The following is a 21320-nucleotide window of genomic DNA, read 5'->3' on the forward strand; positions in this document are numbered from 1 at the left end:
CACTTCTCGGAGGCTGATGAAGGGTGGGGTGACTGCGGCAACTTCTTCCAGTAAGACAGAATCAAGTTGGCCACACTGGTTGAGTGGTCCTTTCACAATGCCTCTGTAGTATGTCACACTGTCCCATAGCGCTTTACCCAAAGAACTTCTTCCAAAATGGAAGTCAATCCTCTCAAACCCCGCCACTGCTTCTTTCAGTGAAGCAGATTTTAACAACCTTCCAAGAATCTTCACCACAAGTAGATTCCATCTCACTCTCCCGGCTCGTCCGTGAGAAGCAGCTCCTCCTCTGCTGATGTTTTACCCTCAGGTGGCCGTGACTCTGTCACATCTTCCAGCTGCAATTCCCGTTCTTTTGCTGTTTCCACCAGCTTTGCAGCGACATCCTCCACTGAAGTCCTGAACTCCTCAAAGTCATCCACGGAGGGCTGGAATCCACGTCCTCCAAACTCCCATTAACACTGATATTTCGACCTCTTCTCACACATCACAGAGGTTCTTAATGGCACCTAGAGAGGAGAATCCTTCCCAGACAGTTTGCAACTTCCTTTGCCCAGATTTGTCCGTCGGAGGGATCACTATCTCTGGCGGTTATATATAACCTTGCAAAGTGCATTTCTCAGTAATAAGACTCGAAAGTCAAAACTACTCTTTGATCCATGGGCTGCAGAATGGACCTCATGTCAGCAGGCATAAAACATTAATCTCATTGCACACCTGTATCAGAGCTCTTGGGTGGGCAGGTGCATTGTCGATGAGCAGTCATATTTTGAAAGGGATCTTTTTTTTCTGAGCAGTTGGTCTCAACAGTGGCCTTAAAACACAGGGTGGGGCAAAAGAAGGTTTACAGTTGTATGTACGAACAATACAGTAATTAAATAACAATACAGGAATGAACTCAGTTTCTCAGACCCACCACTGGAATTAATTCGACTTCTGCCCTGCCCAGACTCAGTAAACCGGGTTGGGACAGATGTGCTGTCACCTGGTGTCGTTTCCCCTTCTCAGAGCACAGGCAGAATAGATTTAGCATAACGCCTAAGGGCCCCGGGATTCTAATCTGTAAAGGAGCCCAGTCACCAGTCACCAGCTGCGTCAGCCCCTGACAGGTGAGTCAGCCTGTCCTTTGAAGCCTGGAAGCTGGGCACCGACTTTCTCCTCTATGGCTGTGAAAGTGGAGCTGATGCCTTCTTCCAATACAAGGCCGTCTGCACTAAAAATCTATTGTGAGGGTAGCCACGCCACTCTTACTGATCATAGAGCTGGATCTCCCAGGTAACCTGCCACAGCGTCTGCATGAGCACCTCAAGCTTCACCTTGCACTTTTATGTTCCGGAGACGGCTTCTCTGCTTAACCCCCACGAACCAACCCCAACCAGCTTCAGACTTTCCTTCAGTAGCTTCCTCACCTCTCTCAGCCTTCACGGAGGTGAAGAGAGCTAAAGGCGGTGTTCTGGATTAGGCTTTGGTTTGAGGGAATGTTGTGTGACTGGCTGGACTTCTTTCCAGACCACTAACACTTTCTCCATATCAGCAGGAATAAGAGGTTTTGCTTTCTTATCACTCCTGTGCTCACTGGAGGAGCACTTTTGATTCCAAAAACTTTACCTTTGTTATTTGGCACTTGGTTGTTTGGCCTACCTCTTGTCCAAACTCGGCTTTCAACATGTTTTTCCTCATTAGACTCAATTTCTAGTTTTGATTTAAAGTGAGACATGCAATTCTTCTCTCACTTGAACACCTAATTTCAACACTGCTGTGTCTCGGGGGACAGGGAGACCCATGGAGAGGAGAGAAGGGGAAAGGCCGGGTCAGGGGAGCAACCAGAGAGCACACATTTATGGATTAAGTTCTGGGTCATACGTGGGTGTGGTCTGTGTGTCCCACACAGTTACAGTAGTAACAGAACATGACAGATCACTGATCCCCGAACTACTGCAACAAATATAACAACGGAAAAATCGGAAACATTGTGAGAATTACCCAAATGTTACACAGCGACCCAAGCAGTGAGCAAGCGCTCCCGGAGAAAGGGTGCTGACAGGCTTGTTTGACTCTGGGTTGCCACAAACTTTCCATTTGTAAAAAAGTCACAGCATCTGTGAAGTGCAATAAAACGAGGCATGCCTGTAATACAGATTCCACTGTCTTGTCCTATTTCAGAGAAGTTTCACCTCTTCCCAAATCTACGAAACGAAATGAAGAAGGGGCTGGGAGATGTAAAACTTGTGATCTAGCCCCAACTTTGTCACTAATCGACTCTGTGAATTGAACAAAATTCCTTACCACTTGGATGGCATTTCTTTATTTGAAAAACCATAGATTGGACTAAAATCTTAATTGCCTCCTACCCTCCACAGATACATATTCTTTCACCCCTCTCTCCAAACACAGTCACACGTGTGCATGTGCTCTCTGAAAGTTCGGGATTTCTACAACATTTATTCTTGACTGCCAAACCTCCGTTGACTCCTACCTAGACTTGACTTTTTCTCAGTTTCTCAAAACTGTCCCCTTTCCGTTTTTGCTGCGTCCGCCTCATTCAGCTCATGTCTGTGTTTGTTCAGACACAGCATCTGAGAGCTCCTTGGGTTTGCCTGCTTTCTGATCCCCATACTGTTTAGCTTCTCTTCGAGGCAATCAAATTAATCTCATTAAAGCTTCTTTGCGCTCTTATCCCCTAGTTTATAAATATTCAGTGCTTCCCCTCACCCTGCAGATTAAGTATATTCTTATCGGCCTTATGTGAAAGGCCTTTGATAATCTGTCCGATACCTCCTTTCCTAATTTAATCTCCCAATTTACTTCTTATTTCGAACCAAAACAGTCTATCCCACCGGCTGGAAACCAATCAGCTGTCTCGAGCCGAGGAAACCACCTAGTGGGGGCAGCTCCAAATTTGTAACTTATCCACCCCATATCTCCCAAAAGGTAATACAAACACTACTATTTTATTTCCCCCACCCTTCACGCTTCACATAGAGTTGACTTATTTTCACCTTTTCCTTCACCATTTCTTTATCTCCTCCCCTTCTAAACCACTGCCCAATAAAACTGTTCTCCCGTCTTTGTAATCCAATGTGGGCCGTACCTATAGGTTTTCTGTTCTACCTACACAAGGAAAAAAGACAATTCACAATCAAGTCAGAACAGAATAAAAGCAGCGCTGAGGATAAACCAATCAACCGTTTTTCTAAAGATAACACAGCATGCTTAGGTCTCAGGCCTCGTTTCTCACCATCTATCACACCACAGTAAAGTCACAACCAATCCTTAACCCTTGACAACTAATTAAGGTTTCCACAGCTTGCTTTACTCGTGTCATCTCCACTCCTTGATTGGTCCCTCCGGATTCCCTCTTCCCTCCGAGCTCACCCCATCCTAATACCCACGTACCCCAGGTCCCAGGTTCACTAGGGTGTTATGAGGAACCGCCTTGACCCCGAGAGATACAACTGTTGATCCGTCCTCCTCCTGCACTGGAGTGTAGGCCCCCTGAAGACAGAGACATGGTTTGTTCACCTTGCCCTGGAGCAGAGGAGATGCACGGTTATTGGGTTTGTGAATCAGCAGATGGATGAGGTTTCAGAAGGGAGAGTGGAAGGCGGGACTGAGGGAGGGGAGGGGGGGATAACATGGGATAACAACACACCCACTGCTCTGAAACGGACAGGAAATCCAGGTGCAACACCAGGCCAGTAAAAACACTGCAGATGGCTGCCCTGGAGAAGGCTCTACTAATTTCCAGCAGCTCGGAGAGAGGGCACCACCTCTCTCAAAATGCCTCCAAATCGGGTCAGAGGTGTTGCTAGACCAGGGTCTCTATTGCAGGGTTCAGTATGAAGTTCTATACATGCCTGAATATTCATTCCATGAAGGCCAAGGATTAAACACTGATTGATTCTTCTACCTGGTCTGCGTGAAACATTTAATTATAGATTTACCTCCACATATATAATAAACCATAAAACGAAGCAAGAATTTTGGCAATACACTTGAATCTGGGACTGAAAAAAAAAGATGAATTTTTAAAAAAACTTTAAAATTTGAAATATACAGATTCTTCATCTGACCATATATATACACGTCTGAAATGAAAAACTCCTCTCAGATATGAGAAAATGGCAACTTTCTGGTCTTAATTAAATGAGTTACCTGCATCACTAACTTCAAAAACTCCTGTCCGGTGCCTGAGGATAAACTAACACTTGCAAACTGGACAGTTACGTGAGACAGAGAGATACAGTTTGGCTTCATCGTCTACAGAGTTTCCTCAGAAGAGTGCTTCCCTACTGCAATTGCCCACCCAGAGAGACTAAGCACACATCCAGCCTCCTGGCTTCCAGCTATGAAGCCTGGTCCTGGGGACCGGAAGGTAGGCCTACCGTTGGCGCAACACTGGATGCAACAATAACAAAGTAGTTTGATTCCGCTTCTTGGCCCTATGCAACATCTGCAAAACCTGGGTGGACAACAGGTGGCTGAAACTTGCTAGGAGAGTTAAAACAGATCATCAGTGAGATCCCTTTCCCTGACCCCACATTCACAGGAATGCGTGACTGCTCAGAGGCGCTCAAGAGCTAAGTCTAAGGGGGAGAAGCGTGAAAGCGGTCCGTTTGCACATAATGGACTTCTTTTTGAGATTCCTCTTTTGGCACCTGTCTATAACATAGATTTGAATAATCTATTAACATAGTAAGAACCTTCTGGGGATACTTCTAGGAAATCATCAAAAGATACAAATGAATATATGGTTGGCCTGAATGATTTTATGAAATCCTCTACCAATCTCACCTTCTTTCAGAATGACCAAGAATTTGGCTCATTCAAAATGTTCCTTTTTGCAAGAAATGGGCACACATAACACATGTAAGCTTTGGTCAACTGAAACCCTGCGTTGAACTTGTTAAATGCCATGTCTGGCATAACTTAGAGTTCTAGCAACTGTTTTTAAAGCTATGTAATGTTTGAAGTATTTTTACATCTATCTTAAAGCTCAAATCTATAGCAAGGGAAGAGACTAATAACTGTGGAACCAGAGCTGTCCTCCTACAACACGATGACAAAGCCAGCAACAGAGTTATCCTATGTGACCGGAGAAACACATTTTCATGAGTAACTTCACTAACCAGATGGGCTGCATAACCACCACAACTCCGAGAGTAATACGAGGGAAAAACCACCGCCATGTCTAATTTCAACACGTGCAAGGTATCCTCGCAAACTACCGGAACCTACCTCTGACTATATGAAAACTTAAGAACCTGCTTCTGTAAAGATAAGTAAATTTTAAAAATGTGCCTTTGAAATATTTTCCTGATTGTAATAGTCACTGTAAGTACCCAATTCAAAAAATAATAATCGACTGTACCAGGCACCAGAGTTGCTTAACAAAAGCCACCTACTGTAACCGTAGTTCAGAAGCAAGGGGGTGGGGGGACCCTTTTACCGCATAGAAAATATTTATGAGTTTACTTTCCTTATGCATACAATTGCGTCCTTGTTTTCAAAGCCCTGCAATTCACATCAATGGAACAAAAAACTTAAGAGACACCAGAAAGTTAGCTTCCTCCTAGTTAGCTAGCTTCAAAGAAGAAGGCACTTTGAGTAAGGAAGCGAGCGCCAAAAAACCAGAATCTCTTTCTTTAAAAACTGATCTCACGATTCTCTTCCCGAAAAGATAGAAACAAACGGATACACTGTGCGAAGGTTTAGCCAGCAATTTTTCAATCGCATCTACCTACATTCAGCCAGTTAGTTCTGAAACCTCGGAGCCGCGCTCTTTCGGGGCGCAAAACAGCTGGGTGAAGAACTCTGCGACTCCATTTCGAAGATGCCCTCTGACGACCGGCCTCTCTTTTCATCTCTCCACTGTGAGTACTATTTCATAAACTGGAAGAATCAACCCAGCAGAGCGATCAGGAAGCCCTTACACACAACGACGGTTACCGAAGAGCGTGGAGCGCGCTGGGGAAGTTTCCCAGCTCCAGCGCGCAGCGGAAGTCCTCGCCCCCGGGGCCACCCGGTAGCCCCGCGCCGCGGCGCCGCTTTGATTTCCAGCAATGGCTCCAGGACCAGACCGGTGCTGCCGCGGCCGGCTCGCTGGCTAGCCGATTCCCATTCCGCGCACGTCGCGAATCGTCACCCCTCCCGCCCCTGCGCCCCGCCTCCGCCCCCTCGCCTAGCCGCCGATCCCTGAGCCAGCAATGAACTTTTCAGTGGGCTGGCGCCACGGCACTGCCCACCTTCCAGCCGGGCTTTCTTTCATCCCCTTTTCCAGATCTCGAGCAGGAGCACTGTCTGCAACTGGGCAATCTGGCGAGAGCACCCAATGAGCTCCAAGTCCGCCCTCCGACACAGCTCGCTGCATGCCTCCCCAGCAACAGCGGCGGGGCGCCCCTCGCCCACCCGCCCTGCAGCTCCAACTTCGTTCCTATCAAACTTACAGCAAAGTTGGCCTCAAGTGACCGTGGCGCTTTCGGAGGCCGCGCACCTCGTCGCCTCAACGTTCCCCGGGGCAGCGATCGGGTTGGCCGGGGGTAGCACTGGGTCCGCAGAACCGCATGGTGTCGCCGGCCAGGTGTCTCCCGCCCTCCCCTAGCGCACCCTACTCCCAGGATCGCAGGCTCGGAGCAGATCCCTCCGCCCGCGGCCACGCCCGCGAGCGCCGGCGCTCGTTTCTCCGGCTCGGAAACTCGAGCAGACTTTCCCTGGCAGCGGGACTCCGAGCCCGGGGATCCCCCGCGATGATGCCCCGTTCGGAGTCAGAGACCCTCCCCCACCCCCCCGCCCCACCTCCCGCCTCGGGTCCAGCAGCCAACTCCTGGTGTGGAGTCGAGCGAGTACCCAGGGCGATCTTGCGACACCCCGAGGAACCGCGCGGGGCTTGCTCTAGTGCCTCTGTTAGTTACGGCCAGCACAGATTTGTGCAGAGAATTAATTTGCAATGCTTCTTACTAGGAAAGGGAAAGTTCAAAAAAAAAAAAAAAGCCGTCTAAGGCTAATGCAAAAGCTTCCCACGCCTCCCTTTAGATCGTCTAGAACCTTCAGGGAATTCCTAAATCTGCATTTGAATGCCTCGGTTCCGGGTCTGCAATAGCTAGGAGGGGAGGAGGCGTAAAACCCTACAGAAGGTCTGAAAGGATTGCAGTTAGATCGGAATGACTTCCTCCTTAAATCATTAAGATCCGGGAAAATAAGAGCGCTTCCTCCGAGACCGTAGTACGGAGCTAGTTAGTCCCCATAACCTCCCGACGCGGTGAGGAACCCCAACACCCGCCTCCCTCGGCGAGCACTCGCGACTCCCAGGTCTGCGGGACAAAAGGCAGCTGTGCCTCCTCGTGCGCTTTCCCAGACAGCTAAGTCACACCCTGCAAACTGAACCCATTCCAACTGGAAACTACAAGCTCCCGAGGGAGAGAGGGAAGCCCCAGGCGTCCAGACTCCCCCTCCGGGGACTCCCCACGCCCGGCGCGCAGTCCCGCGTTCCCTACAGTGAGCGGATCTCAGCGCCACCAAAGCTCCAGGCGCCCGGGCTCCCTGCAGCTGAGACGCCGCGGAAGCCTGGAATGCTCCCGGTCTTCGGCAAATAGCCCCTAGAAGAGGGCGGACGTGACCTCGGAAAGTTTCTGGGGCTCGGACAGTTTAACTCTATGAGGACAAAGAGATCTGATTTCGCCGGAACCGGCGGAGGGGGGCTGCAGGGTGAACTGCAAGGCAGATGGGAGCGAAGGAGTCTAGGGTCAAAGAACCAATTTCCTTGATTCAACATTAATGCAGTCTCCTCTTAAACCATCTTAAATAAGGTGATTGAAAAAATAAAGGTGTCTAGCAGGTTATGGCTGGGAAGGGAAAATAATGCCTGCAGCATGAGTGTGTGCTGGTTCCCAGCACCAAGAAGAGTATGTTGTGTATTCCCTGCGCATTATTCAGAATACACACAAATTCACAACCCCAGCAAACACTACCATCCACACAAGACCACAAATGCGCAAAGTGCTCCTGCAGTTATAGGTCAATTTCATACATGGACCCCTCAGAAGTGGGTGATCAAACTCGATCAGTTTTCGCCATTTGCCGAATTCTAACTCATAACAAAACACAAGCACACAAGACCCACCAACAGCGGGGGGCGAGGTGGTAAAAGTAAAAAAAGACACCTTCCCGTCTCATAAAATCACAAGCTTTTTTAAAAAATGGCACGAAAGAATTCCTGGAGAAAATTACCATTCGTTAATACATAATAACGCTTACTCCAGCTAAAACATCTGCTTGGGAATCCCGGAATTCCGGGCTTACTAAGAAACCTAATTGCCTGGATGAAGTTGCACTTGGTCGCCACAGGTACAGCCGAGAGCCAGGGATGGAGATTTCAGACTCCGGCGCCGGCGCTGCCACGTTTTTACCAGTCCTTTCCCCCCAACAGAACGGAACCGAGGTGCCTTTTGGGTACCGTTGAATTACCTTCACAGGGAAGAGAAATGTAGTTCAAGCTCCACGTTTCTCCTTCCAGTAGTCGACCCTCCCTAACCTTGTCCCCAGAGGCGCTTGGAAATTAGGGGAATGGGGGACGGTTACCGAAAAAACAAAAACGCTCTCCTTCAGTACGTCCTCGGAATCCAGTCCACTTAAACTACTATTTGTAAATTACATACAGAAGGTGCCGGAGTGGATGGTCAGTGAAGGCTGGGGTGGCGGCGATGGAGTTCACGCCCACGTCCCAGGAGCAGGTCCAAGTTCGCTGTGCGCAGAACCCGGCAGGGAGCGCGCTCCCTGCCTGGTGTCCAGCCTAGAGGGCGCTGCGCCACTGTGAATCGCGCGGCCCGGGATGCGCCCTCCCTGGGCACCATTTCTACAGTAAGTTACATCCAAAATAATGCGCAAACAGCATAGCTTATCAAGTTCTTTTGAACAGTGCTACGTATGTATTTTATGAATTCCAAAACCTGTGCATACCGATCTTTCATTTTCCAGCCATGCACAGCCAGAGGGGAGCGCAGCTCGCGGAGGGGAGAGCCTGTGGGATGCACACGCTTCCCTGCACTAGCTTAGAACCAAATACCCACATAATTTCATTTACGTTTAAACTTAAATACATAAGGCTTCCATTAAACAAAGAACTCACCAGTCCAGCCGAGTTCTCGGTGCTCTGCTCTGAAGTCCTCGGCAGCACCGTAATCCCCCACGCGATTTGGATATTTGTTAGAAGCCGTTTCTGAAGTACCAACTTTGCCTCCCACGGATCTTCAGCATGTCCCCGCAAAGAGTGAGATCCACCCGCGCTGCCGGGACCCAGGTGGCCGCATCTCTGGAGGCTTCCGTCCTGGATGAAACTTAAGCACCGAAACGAGGCGAGAGGAGAGTGCGCGAGGGCTAGAGAGAGGGCCGAAGAGAAGCCAAGTTTGCCCGGACTTGTCCAGGCAGCAAACCGCCGAGTTTGAGAGTTGCGGCCCGGAGCTGCGGCGGATCACTGCCTCTTTCCCCACTCCCTCCTTCTTGGGGGAGTTGGGGGGAGGGGAGGTGACGTCAGCGCCCCGCCTCACCCGGAGCCGGCGGCTGGGTAGGGATTCTCCGGCTGGGTCCGCCTCCGGGACAGTAGCGGCGGCGAGCAGTGGTGTAGCTGGAGCGGGCCCACCTGCCCAGCTGCTGTACCCTCGCGCGCCGCGTCTGCGCCTCTGCCCCGCCGCGTCTCCGGGCTCCGCAGACCGCAGGCGTTTCCCAAGCCCAGCACCGGAACGGCCCCGGGTCTCGCTGCGCGCCCCTCTCTGGCAGGGATTTCAAGCCCCCCTCCGGCAGCGATTCCCACGCCTGGAACTGCAGGTGATGCTCTCCCTCTTCTGCAGCTGAACGCCGTCGCGACGCGTTGCCTGCTTGGGTGTTGCAAAGAGGAAACTCGAACGGTCTCTGCAGACCGGCCCGGACGACCTGACTTGTACTTTGTAGCCCTCCAACTTCTGGGGGTGATATAGTTTAAATACTTCTTGTGCTCTAGGGCTGTTTGTGGTCTTTGTGTTGAAAATCACGGAGCCATATTTTAAGCTCCCAGGCCTTTCCAGAAGCGCCTACGTTTTTAGACTGTACTCTGAAGCAGAGAAGGTTCCGAGGGGTGGGGGGAGGGATGGAGGAGGAGTCAATTTGTGATGTTTCTTACAAGTCTTCACAGGGGCCAATGCGCTGATCAGTGTCTACTCCTCGTAGTATAGACCAAGATACTCGCCAGCACTGTGGATGTTTGATTTATACGTGAATGCGTCGTTTTTACGTAAGCGTCCAGGCCCCGGAGAATATTTTTAGTGTCGTTAAATGACTAAAATAAAATATACCCTGAACAGCCTGACTTTCCCAGGGAGTCATTTTTGTGAGTTGGTTCACTCTATTCCCAGAGAGTTGGCATGAAAATTCCAGGGTACCTAGAAAAGGGCTGGAGCCGGGGTGGGGGGTGGGGGGAGTGGCTTCCATCTCTGCATTTGCAGGCATCTATGTAAATCTAGTGGTCCTTTCAGCTGACCCCTGTGTTCCAAAGGCAAAGAGCAAAACCCGGAAGGTACTGGACAGAAGACGTAGAATTAAACTGTTGAGAGGATGGAAGATTGAATATTGGAGTGTTTGTTGTATGTGCTTAGCCTTGAGAAAGTCATGTAACCTGTCTAAATTTTAGTTTTCTCATCTGTGGTAAAGGAATAATATTGTAAAAATGTACTCGTGTATTTGTCCGTTCAAAGAATACGTATCGAGTGCCATTTATTTGCCAGGGAAATAACATTCATTCCTGCAGACAGCGCTCTTGCTGACGAGCACCCTGTAAAGTGTTTAGCAAGCACAGAGTAATTAATACATTTTCTTACCCACCCTTGTTCTTTACAATGTCTCCCTTTTCTCATCTATAAAATTAGGAAGGGTTCAAGGTCATCACACATACTTCAGAATAGTTTTTGATTTGTGAAGAGAGGAAAGTGTGGAGAGGCGAAGGCTAGGAGAACCAGAGCTATGGGAAAGGACCTTAGAGGGCCCCGGAAGGCCCCGGAAGGCCCCGGAAGGCCCTGAAGGCCCCGAAAGGCCCCGAGGGCTGCCCCCAAGGTACCAGGTTCTTGAAGAGGGAGGAGGCCATCAAAGGAAAGACTGGCTTGAAAGGCCAGCCTGTCAGCCCAGAGGACAGACTTCTCATCCTTCACTATGTCAACCACACCAGCTCACTCCTGTATGTTGACAGCGGAAATGAGAAACTGACCACATATGACAAGTTCTGTAAATGACATACATGAATCCCCCTCCCAGCCATTGCTACGCAAGCCAATTTGATTTGCTATACTAATCCGTACCGTTATCATAGATAAATCTAATTATTTCTATTAAAAGTGCCACATGAGAGGAACTCATATATAATAATTAATGGAATTAATCAACATAGCTACTTTGACAAACAACAGTGTGGTGGTTGCTGGCGGAGGAGGCCATAAGGGAACTAAATGGCAATGGAAAAAACACAATAAAGATTTACTTTAAAAATAAATAAATAAATAAAAACAAAGTGAGAGGGTGGAAAACTTGCCATAAAAGCCTGTAGACCTGCACAGTCCAATACCCTGGGTAGTCACTGGCTGCAAGTGGCCGTTCAGTTTAACTTCAGTTCTTTAGTCTGACTAGCTGTTTGTCAAATACTCAATATCCACCTGTGGCTAGTGGTCACCGAGTCGTTCAGGGGCCACGAAAGAGCACGATCATTATGGACAACATTGTTGACGACTTTGCTATGCGTTTGGAAGGCCACGCCAAGCATCGTAATATTGACACGCCCCGTATTGAGTAACTTCCAACGTAAAAAAAAAAAGGACCACAGAAGGCTTTACTCATTCCACAAATATTTATCAAGCACCAACCATATACAAAGTGAAATCAGGACTCTAAGGAGTTAGGTATGTTTGGTGATTAAGAAATATTGACATAGCCTCACAAAGGGAAAAATACCTGAAGTGGGGGAAACTTGAAACCTTGGTGTGAAATCTTAAATGTAGAATTTCTCACTTACGAAAATTAGATTGCTTAGCAGCCATTTTTTTTTGTATCTTAATAACTGCAGGCAAAGTATAAATTGTATACACCAAGTGAGTGCTGTCGAATGTTGCTGGTAAGATATGGTTACTTGTAGTTACTGGTTACTTTGAACTGTGGGATAACTGAAGGAAGCGGAGAGGGGGGCAGCAAATATTTAAAATTCATAAAATCCTAAATGTATTGGTGAGAAATTATAATTTTTGCTCACATCCTTTAAGGATATAAAAATCTGATAGTTTGTGTAGTTAAATTAAACCATAACTATTGTTGATCATGGGGCAGGTAATTATAACCTGCAGAGAAAGTTATAATCTGAGAATTTAAAAAATGAGCCCCTGAGGTTTTTGTTTAATGGCATCCATTTATTGCATGTATGTGAATTCATAAACTGCAGTAAGCTTTGAGTGAGGTTAATCTTGTCTGATATAAGTAAATAAATGAGTCTGCAGACTGAGTGCCCCAAACTAAAAGGCATGGTACTTGAAATTGCGTTCTTAATGGTTGTAGTGTTGGCGAAGTACTAGTATGCAGAAAATAAAGGAATCACACACACACACAGAAATATTAACATGGCTGCACATGCCCTTTCAGTGGTATTCAATCATCACTGAGTCCTAAAACCAGGGGAGATAACTAAATTGAAAGCAAGAAAGAATTCTAAGACATTTCAGGCATAGTCCTAGGACAAAGTCGGCTGACTGATTTCCCACAGGCTGTGCCCTCCATTCCTTTTCACGGCTTTCTCACCTGCCTGCACCCCTTTTCTGCCTATGCTTCCCGAAGGCAGTGTACTATTCAGCCCTTTCCACTGCCCCAGGCTTTGAAACTATTTTACCCTCTCCATGCAAATGCAGCCCTGCTCCGGGACCTGCCTGTTCTCTCCAAGGGCAGGGGGAGGGGATTAGAATTGACCAGGACAAAGAGAGGTTAACCATGGGTATCAATATGTTACTATTCCTGGGCCCCTTCCAAGTTCACTGGAACAAGGGTTTTCTTTTCTTTATGAATTAATTAGCTTATTTTTATTTATTTCTTTATTTTTATTGTTGACCCTATTACAGAAGAACAAGCATTTCCTTAAAGCTACACCTCAAAGATAAAATTGTACACTTAATGGTGAAAATACAGATGCCATCACGGGTTGGCGAAAAATTTGGAGGCATGGCAAATCACCCACTGGGTGGCTGACTATTAATGCAACAGTGAGAAAGGGCAAAGTATACCTTCACTGTAGGGACAAATACACAATGGAACGGGCTGGTGGTGGACTTTCTATTCCTACAAATATAAGATCAGCCTTCCCCAGAGGTTAGGCAACAGATCTTGCTGGAGAAATATAATTCCCGTGAGGCTTTCCCAGGGCAGTGATTGAAGGATTCTGGGTACGCCCAGAATCCTTGTGAACAGTAAGCAATGAGTCACGCAGAAATATAAACGTATTTTGTCAATAGAGAGAGTAGCAAGAACTTTGCACTCGAGGACAGTAAATCTGGTTTGGGTGTCATCTTTGCCACATCAACTCTAATGTATTTGGTTGTCACTGAATTTAGGGAGTCTTTCGTCTATCAAGGCGCGTCTCCAAAAAGACCTTCAAACAATGTGCCTCGCTGATTGTGAGAGATACCGGTAAAAAATAGAAGACAGCAACTACAATGCCTTCATTCTACTCAAGTATACCCACTATTATTGGATACCCACTCCAGCTGATACAGTCAGCTGGAGTGCCTCAGTCACCAGGCTGTGTAGAACCAAGAGCGATAAGTAACATTGATTTAATGCCAATTATGTTCCAGACTCTTCCAACTTCTTTATATGCAACATTCTTATGTATTTTTATAAAAGCCTGTAAGATAGTAGCAATTACTACCCTACCACCGTGCTACAGGTGAGAAACTGAGGTGTGGGTAGATTTAGATAACTCACACTGAACCACCTTCTGGACTGAAACCCAAGGCTGGCTGTCTCCGCAGCCAACACTCCTGTCAATGCGATGCCCCAGCTTCTTGTCCAGGCCTCATTTGCACCCTGTATGAACCAAAGCCGTTGCTGTCAGCAATGTTGTGGTTTAAAAAACATCCTAAGAGGAGGAAAAAAAAATCTGTCCAATGATGGCTGGAGGAAGATTCTGAAAATCCACATTCAGTGGATTTTTAAACATTGTTTAAAAGTCAGTCCTTTAATCCCAGAGTGATAGCATTACTGAATGTGTTGAGAAGTATAAATGAAATACATATCATTTGTTTGGCTTACCTATGTCCTTAGGTAGATATGGATGCGCTTAAACACATTTCTTTTCAACTCAAAATTGTGGTCTGGCTTTTAACTTTAGTCTGAAGAGCAGAAAAATACACACCAATGATTCTCAATGAATTCTGACAGGGTCTATCTCACAGGATTTCATGATCAGCATTTCAATTTATACTTCACTTTTTCCTTTGCCGGTCTGGACCAACGAGGGTTCCTTGATCTTGCTGATTCTCCTTTCTCTCCTTTATTTACTCTTCTTCAGTCTATATTTATCGATTTATTTTTACTCTTCAGAGCTCATCTCTCCTCCTAGTAGGAATTTTTGGCCATAAAAGCTAATCTGATATAGAAACTAAGAGGATCCCACTTGAGAGAGGAGCGTCGTGACAGACCCCAACAGTCTTTTCTCTCACATATGATCTACCCAAGCCCGACATGGTAGTTCTGTGCTCCTTGTCGCGAGCATGTGGACCAAGCAAGTGTAGCCAATGAGATGTTAGAGGACGTTTGCTGGAAGCCTTTGGGGACAGTTCCCTACCTCCTAAGGGAGACCCATGAGAGGCACGATGTCCTCAGTGGACACGGTCAGGTTGGGGTACCACGCCTGGGGCTGCTACAGCCTTGCTGAGGGTGAAGCCCACAGCAGGGGAGGCAGGGGAGAGTTCCCAGTGAATGGAAGCAACTCTCTCTGAAGGCTGGCTGCACTCAGCACTTCCTTTTATGGGTGAGCCTAAGTTTCTGTCTTATTTAAGTTGGCTTGTGTCAGAATTCGGGTTACTAGTACCTAACAGCATCTCCCACCATGAGGTCATCCTTTTCAAAACAGACTCGGAAGTATCTGGAAGAAAACAATGCACCTCCTCCATTCACTGGTCAAGGGGAATTGAGACCGACTCTAACGACCAGGTGGAGGGACTCTTGGACCTTTCCCTCAACGTCAGAAATTCTTACATACCAAGGGATTCAGCCTCGTAAATGTCCATTTGGTTTTTACCATGACAACGATGAAAATAAAAGCATGAAATTTTATTTGTTTAACCAAAAGATTTGTCTTCATTCTGACTATTCTTTCCTCTCAGGTGTCCAGAACCTTTGTAGCCTATTTTCCAGCATCTTTGTAACGACCTCCCCAAAGTAACTTCCTAGGATCTAAAGGAAGCATTCGCTAAACCCTGACTTCAAATAATGACCAGAGGCTGATACAGTCAGCTGGGGTGCCTACTGTCAGTAAATCCACGACCTTTGGAATTTAACTCTATTTGTCCCTCCGCCTACCAATGTCTAATGCCACACCAAAAAGTGAAATCAGTGTATACGCCATGCATGGCCCACTTCATCTACACTTTGCCCTTTAGTTGAAATAAAATTATTTTTAAATGCCTACATTAACATATGCTGTGGTTGTGATAAGGGTCTCTTTAAGTCAGCTTTGTTGTTCCGTACGTTTAGGAAGGGAGTTTGCCCCCGACCTTTTTCTAGCCAACAATCCGTAAAAAGTGACTTCTCCTGAGTGGGTACGAGAGATGTAGCACAAAGTGATTTGCTCCTTATTTCTCCCGTCCCACATCCTGTTCATTCTGGAACAGTGTTGGGACAAATTACGTACGACTCTTGGTACAACAGCGAGGCCCTCCATCAGCAGGACAGACACGGGAACCACTGCGATGGCATTGTGCAGCAGAAAACAGGGACGGGCCTCCACTCCAAATGCAATGAGGGGAAGTGGGGATTTATAGCCAAGGAGCAGGGCTGAAGTCAGTGGGTGAGAAGTGCTAAGAAGAAAACGTCAGGGGGCTTCTGGCTAAACCAGTCTGACAGTGTTCTTGCTGCAGGCAGGCTGGGTGATCAGATTTGATTAGACATCCAGGATGGGGGATTCTGGCTCAGCCAACTTAATAGGGTTCTCGCTACGGCAGGGTGACCCAGGCTAGACAAAGGGGGACACTAAGTTCAAGGCCTGTAGGAGGAGCCTGTCTGGAGTTTGGTCAAGGACAGCATGTTTGCCAGTAACGCTCTCCTCTCTTCTTTCTACACTCCTGTAATTTCCCCCCGCCCCTGAAAAACCAAGCAAAAGGAGAGAAACAATTATTATTAGTCAAGCGTCTGAGACCCTTTGAATGCCAGCTGTAATATGAGCAGGGTAGCAGCATGAGACTATGTCAATGGCTTGTAGAAATAGGGAACTTGTTTAGGGAGGTTGAGGTGGCCCCTGGATGGGGGAAGACGGAGTGCTATGGGAGGAAGGAGTTGGAAGTCAGAGGCTTTGGGTGGGAGCTCTGCCCGGAACAATGGCTGTGACTGGCTGCGAGCGCTGGGCAGGTTACTGAGCTTCTGAAACAGCAACGTGATGAGCTGGATTCTGAGATGGCCGACTGCTGACGTTCACACCTTGTCCGTCTCCTCCCGTACCTCCCCATCCCCAGTCAGGGTCTGGGTACCAGTGGAAAGAGCCAGGAGTGATGGTATGTCACCTCTGAGGTTAAGTTGGTTATAAAAGACAGTAACACATCTATGTGTCTGTCTATCGACCTCATTATTTGTTCTGAGGCCAGAAGCCCACATGGCGAGAAACTGAAAGCATCTTTCAACAGCCACATGAATAAGACTGAAAGTGGGACCTCCGCCACAGCCGCGCCTTCAGGTGACCGTGCCCCAACGTACCCTTTGATTGAGCCTCACCAGAGGCCTGGATTCAGGTCTCTTGGCTAAGCTGCTTCCAGATTCCCGACCCTCAGAAACTCTATGAGATAACAATGGTTTGTTATTTGAGGCTGTTAAGTTTTAGGGGGAATTTGTTGCTTAGCAAAAGATAAAGAAATCTGGACTAATGGCTTTCTGTGAATAATAATACAGTGAGGACTTGGTAGAAGTCTAGATGAGAAAACACTTGGTAAACCAGGAAGGACTACGTGCATGTTGGGACCACATGCATAGAGCAGAGACAAAGGTCTGGGACAGCACTGTCTGCAAGAACAGCATGTGAAGGTGGAAATAGTCTGTCTATGCTGTCGTGCGTGGTCCAACTGAGTACGACGTGACCTAGGGCCCGTGAGACAGGATGAACTGAGTCTTTATTTTACTTAATTTTCATGTATTTCAACTTAACTAGTCACAGGTGGCTCATGGCGACTGTTTGGACAGAACCGGTCTAGAGGCTTCAAAACCAACAAAGGACTATTCCAAGAGAGAGTAAAAAGGGAACACAGTGCGTACAAATAACTCATAAGCGTGGTTTCTTCTCTGAGTGTGACTTTTCTGAAGGAAGACGCGAGTTGGTGCACTCTCTCTCTCAGAGGGGGCCTTTCCCCTCCCCTTCTTCCCCCCAGGGCTTTACCTTTGCCTTTCTCTCTCCTAAGCATTAGGGCCTTTTGCTTCTCCGACTTGTTTCCTGAGCTCCCACTGCCCAGCTGGCTCACTTCTGCTGCCTCTGTGACTTTCTAAACAAACTCCTTCTTAACATTTGAAGAAGGAATACAGGAAGATATGTGTTATTTATGAGGTCTGGAAATTATGGATTAAGTTAAGTTAAGCACTCATTTCCTTCCTTGCATAAAGAAGGAGAGTGCATTCTGTAAAACTAGGTTTTCCGAGATCACTGGTACATTTTCCTCTGTGTGTATGGGTGTGATTTATCAGACATAAAATTATGGATTCAGTTGACTGTCTCACACAATTGGCTAATTTACATCATTGATTGAGGAGGGGTGCAATGAACCAACTGTTGCCTTAATGACATGGGGCACTGCTGATTCATCCATCTGGTGGGTGACCGAGAGTTAATAACCTGAGCTTTTTTGGCACCACATTATTCAGTGATGTCATTGGGCAAATATGCAACTGCAAATACAAAAACAACTACTGTCAAGTCATTATTGACAATAGTTAAACCTCACTGGAGATAAACTTCGGCGTATTCAACATTGTCTCAGTTAAGGCTTGTAAAATGTCACGTATCTATGCCATGCTGTTAGAAGAGCAAGGATGTCCGTTTGGATTCTCTCTTCTTTCTCAATGATCCATGTTGAGCTGTACTCTGTAATAAAGCTGATTGTCGTCAATGTTGACTGTGTCTCTACCGCTGGTCCTTTTGTCATGTCAGATCCTGCTTTCCATCCACAAGCTTGTGGTCACATTTATCATAAAATAACTGCTGCTGCCCCAGACATTGACCTAGAGAGAACGAAGGGGAACCACTTATCCTCATTTATGCGAGACAGTAAAATTGGATCCTTACCATACACTATAGTAAAAATTTTCTCCTGATGAATTAAATAGTTAAAGCTATGAGGCTAATTGTTAAAATATTTAGAAGAAAATAATGTATTTGGTTCTATGGAAGAATGTACGATAAAAGACACAAAGTGTTCTAATTAGGAAAGATTGACAAATTTAATTACATAAAAATTAAGAACCTCTATCTATCAAAAGACACCATTTTAAAAAATAAAAAGGCAAGCCCCAGATTGGGAGATGACTCATTTAAGAAATACAATTAATAAACATTATTGTCTTTACTATAAAGGGTCCTACCAATCACTAAGAAAAAATAATCAGAAAAGTGGGAATGATTCAGAAGAAAACATAGGTAGAAGCATTAAACTGTATTTTTTAAAGATTTTATTTATTTATTTTTAGAGAGAGGGGAAGGGAGAGAGAAAGAGAGGGAGAGAAACATCAGTGTGTGGTTGCCTCTCACGTGGTCCCCACTGGGGATCTGGCCCGCAACCCAGGCATGTTCCCTGATTGGGAATTGAACTGGCAACACTTTGATTTGCAGGCCAGCCCTCAATCCATTAAGCCACACCAACCAGGGCTGTATTTTGGAAGAGGAAATATAAATGATGATTATGCACATAGTGTGTTAAAATCGTGCCCCCCCCCAAAATATATATATGTCCATGTCCTAATCCCCAGAACTATAAATGTGAACTTTTGGGGAAAAGGGTCTTTACAGACATAATTAAGAATCTCAAAGTGAGATCCTCCTAGATTATCCAGGTGGCTCCTAAATTCAATCACAAGTGTCCTTGAGAGAGCTATTCAGGCGAGAGGCACATAGGGCTACAGGCCCACATGAAGGCAAAGGCTGAGTTGGGAGTCACGCAGCCACAAGCCAAGGAGTGCCTGGCACCAGCAGACAACGGGAGATGCCAAGAAGGATCCTTCTGGAGAGCTTTCAGAAGGACCATCGTTCTGCCAAGACCTTGATTTTGGCCGGTTTCCAGAACTGGGAGAGAATATGCTTTTATTATTTCAAGCCACCCCGGGAGTGGTCATTTGTCATGGTAGCCCTAAAAAAAAAATACAGTGTGTAAGAAGAGATACTTTCATTAGTTATTGCAGAAAGGTAAGTTAAGCCCTCAATGTAATAGCCTTGCACACGTAACATATTGGAAAGAATTAAGGTGTCCGATCCTATCAGAGGCGGTGAACATAGGGCTCAGCGGGAGCTCTTACCCAGCACGGGTGGGACTGTAAATTGGTGCAGCTACTTTGGAGAACAATTGGGTGTTACCTTATGAAAATGAATCTGCACATAGCCTATAATCCAGCAATTCTATTGCCAGGTTTAGTGCACCCAAGGGGGACTCTAACGCATGCACAGCAGCAGATAGCTACAAAAAAAAAGTATAGCAGCTTCATTCATAATAACAAAAAACTGGGAAACACACAAATGTCCAGCAATAGGAGCGTGAATGAATAAGCTGCAGCATCTTCACACTATGAAATTTACACAGGGACAATGAATGCACAGTTATTATTCCATGCAGCCGTATAAATGATTTTTAAAAATATAATGTGGTGTGAGAAATAGACATTGTAGAAATTTGCTCAAAATCCAGTAAAACCAAACAATATATTGCTTGGGGAAATACCCAAAAGATACAGCATATTCACTTTTTTAAAAAGGAGAGTGGTTATTGGAGAGAAGGCTGATGGATGGGTTAGGGAAATACAGGAAGGGACAGGAACATTCTACATCTGAACCAGAAAATGGGTTCTAAGCTGACTATATTCATTTCGTGTTTATTGATGTACAAATATTTTACCTGTTTTTTTACAAATATGTAACTATTAAAAATATCGAATACTCAAACAAAAGGGAAGGAGGATGCTGTAATAATTAGGGCCCTGTAGAGAGATCGTGTATAACCTAAAGTTATCAGTGCATCTGTTGATACCTTTTTGACACGTATTTGAAGAAATGGATGATAGCAAGGCTGGCTATCACCTCAAATACAGAAATAAAAGGAAATAAAATAACCCTCTGCACATGTGTTGACATGAGAATAGCTGTTAGAGTGGGTAGTAGAGAAATGGGCCATAGATCAGAAGAAGGAAGCTAGGACTGCCTAGATGAAAGTGTGATCCATCACAAAAAGCTTTCTCTGAGGGACTTAAAATTATGAGAGTCCTGCTTTGAGTGAAGATGAATTAGTGGGATGAAGCAGACAAGGCCACCAAGTGCTCCTGGAGGAAAAAAAAAAAAACAGAAGTCTCAGCGAGTACCACAACGATACCTAGAGCACAGAGGGATGTGACCTTGTAACGTGAGGTCTGGTGAGCTGTTTTAAACAAGTGTGTGTGGAGACCAGCAGAGTTCAGTTTTTCACCTCTGTTCTCAGGCCTTCAGTACAACCCCCCAGGGCCTAACAAGATTTGCACGCTCGCTTGCTGGCTGTAGGAAATTATCCTACTTGAAGTTTGCCATCTGTTTCCAGCCCGGACCCCAACTGATAAAAACAGGCCTATTAATTAACTCTCTGGAACTAGCTATTGGCAGTTCGGGGTGCAGTTACATATTTGCCTATTTTCCTCGCAAACAAAGGTGTCAGCGCAGTGATTCTCATAGTATGATCTCAGACCAGCAGCACCAGTGTTTCCCGGGAATTTGTAAAAAAACGCAAATCCAGGCTCTGCCCAGGGCCCACTGAATCCAAAACTCCGAGGGCGGGCTGGTCCTACAGATGATTCTGATGTGTGTTCGAATGTGAGAACCATTAACATAGTGGGGGCCAATG

General features: G+C 46.3%; 1 protein-coding gene across 3 annotated transcripts in view; it reads right to left on the bottom strand.

The window, feature by feature from the left end:
* FAT1 (FAT atypical cadherin 1) overlaps nt 1-9440 on the bottom strand; it is a 124878-nt gene extending 115438 nt beyond the window's left edge. The window contains exon 1 of one of the 3 annotated variants that reach the window (XM_037055228.1): nt 9125-9440. The gene's annotated coding sequence lies outside the window, so the exon portion shown is untranslated. Of the gene's footprint in view, nt 1-6446; nt 6593-9124 lie in introns of those variants that run through there. The other 2 variants (XM_037055229.1, XM_037055227.1) reach the window with 2 other exon arrangements.
* Between the last annotated feature and the right edge of the window lie 11880 nt (nt 9441-21320).

The sequence above is a fragment of the Sturnira hondurensis genome, unplaced genomic scaffold, assembly GCF_014824575.4.
Source record: "Sturnira hondurensis isolate 20B ecotype Veracruz unplaced genomic scaffold, ASM1482457v3 Scaffold0008640, whole genome shotgun sequence".
NCBI classification, from domain to species: domain Eukaryota; kingdom Metazoa; phylum Chordata; class Mammalia; order Chiroptera; family Phyllostomidae; genus Sturnira; species Sturnira hondurensis.